The sequence below is a fragment of the Cebus imitator genome, unplaced genomic scaffold (genome assembly GCF_001604975.1).
Source record: "Cebus imitator isolate Cc_AM_T3 unplaced genomic scaffold, Cebus_imitator-1.0 Scaffold1196, whole genome shotgun sequence".
Taxonomy (NCBI): Eukaryota; Metazoa; Chordata; class Mammalia; order Primates; family Cebidae; genus Cebus; species Cebus imitator.
The window spans coordinates 1565-3426 of record NW_016108511.1 but is presented as its reverse complement, the minus strand read 5'-3'; the positions used below and the strand labels follow the sequence as shown (position 1 = coordinate 3426).

Below are 1862 nucleotides of genomic sequence, written 5' to 3'. Positions count from 1 at the left end.
CCCGAGTCCTCTCTCAGGCTTGGAGATATTTGGGAATGTAACCTTAGCTCTTAGTCCTGCCACTTTGGGAAATTAAGCCCAGCTTCCCTTGATTTCTGGAAAACACTGTCTAGACTGTTTCCTCTCCCTTGATAACCCAGGTCGCCCGGCATTTTGAATAGCAACTCCCCTCCCCATCCATCCACTGTATCTGATCCTCGAGGTTGCTCACCTACCTTCTCTTTGGCTTGGCTGCTCTCCCCAGTCTCCGTTGGAGGCTGGGCTGTTGCCTAGGCAGCAGCATCCTCTGTAGCAGGGGTGGTGGCAGCAGCAGCAGTGACAACAGCAGGCACATGGGCTTGTTTAGGCTCCTCCTTGGCTGGGGCATCTTCGGCCTTGGAAGATGGCAAGTTATCAGTGGAAGCTGTAGTGGCATTTTCTGTCTCAGCTGAGCTGGCCTTCTCCTCTGAGGATTCAGGAGCCTGGGGGATTGCCTGCTCTGTGGCAGCATCACCCTCCCCCTTCTCCTCCTCAGAAGGAGTTTCTCCTGCTTTGCCGGTCTCATCAGGCTTGGAGCCGGTGCCTGGGGCTGCTTCGGTAGTAGTGGGGCCTTCTCCTTTCTTCTCTACCCCATCAGCAACAGGGGCTTCATCCTTCTTCTTACTTGCATCAGCCTCAGCAGCTTGGGCATCATCCTTCTTCTCTCCTTTGAGCTTTTTCCTTGTTATGTGTCCACGGAAGCTAGCCTGAATTTTGGTCGCAGCCTTATGAGCTTTATCTTCTGGTTTGGTACCATCTTGTTCAATCTTTTGGTCTTCATTTTTTTTTCAACCTTTATGGAGAAAAGAGGGGAAAAAAGGAGAGGGCTCTAATGGTGTTCTTCTCCTTTAAATCTCAGCATTCAACAANTCGAAAGGCGACTTGTTTGGTCTGATTTTGATTTCTTCCACCTTCTATTACTTTCCCTGGGACAGCGTCTAGCCCCTTCCCCAGGCGAATAAGCACTTTCCAGGAGAGGAAGTCCCTCAGCCCTACCCACCCTAAGGGGAGTAAGTTGGGGGGAGGGGGCTGATTAATCAAGGTTGGGGGGAATCTCTCTCACAGGCCAGATCTTATACTTGGTAACCAAATAAGGAAAAAAAGGTAACTCCAAAACTGGACAAAAGGGAAATGTCCGTGGCTGAGACCGAAGATCTCATCAATTAGGGGCCACCTGCACTTGAGGGGCCCTAGAAAGGCTACAGGAAGGAGGTGATCTTCCTCTTACCCAAGCTCCCTCACCCATTAAAGGCTCCAGCGGTGCTTGGAGCTTTAGAGAAGGCCTGAATGGAGCAAAGGGTTAAAGACCTGGACAGTGGGAGTGGGGGATGCCCCCAGGGAGCTGCCAATCACCTCCGCACCCCCACCACAGCCCCCGCACCCCAGGCTCGCCCACAGACACTGTAACAACCGGTTTGTCCATCACCGAGGTCTGTCTCCTCTCCCTTTTTGTTAGGGGGGTGGTGTCTTTGAGCGGTGGCCTCTTTTGCTCCCACTGGGTTGCAGGCCCTGCCCCCAATGGTCGGAGATGGAAGCGGGCAGGGATTAGAATCTGTGTCATCAGCCTTTTTTGCTTAAGCCTTCTTCCGACTCCAGCCCTGGGTTCCTCTGCAAAGGATGCGGGGGAGGTACTGTCACTCCCACCACTTAGGCGCTTGAATGAAGATCACTGTCATTTGAAGTCCCTCTGCCCACAGATCCTAAAATGTAAAGGAAGGGGACAAATGTGAGAAACGGGACCCCCTCCTCAGGCCAGCGGTTTGGCCACAGTCCCAACTTTCCCCCCATTGGTAGAAGTTCCACGGTAGGCTTTCATCCACGTTGATCCACCAGAATTTGAGGCC

The 1862-nt window shown here is 52.8% G+C and overlaps 1 pseudogene; it reads right to left on the bottom strand.

The window, feature by feature from the left end:
* Window positions 1-50: 50 nt before the first annotated feature.
* LOC108298915 lies at window positions 51-800 on the bottom strand (annotated as a pseudogene).
* Between the last annotated feature and the right edge of the window lie 1062 nt (window positions 801-1862).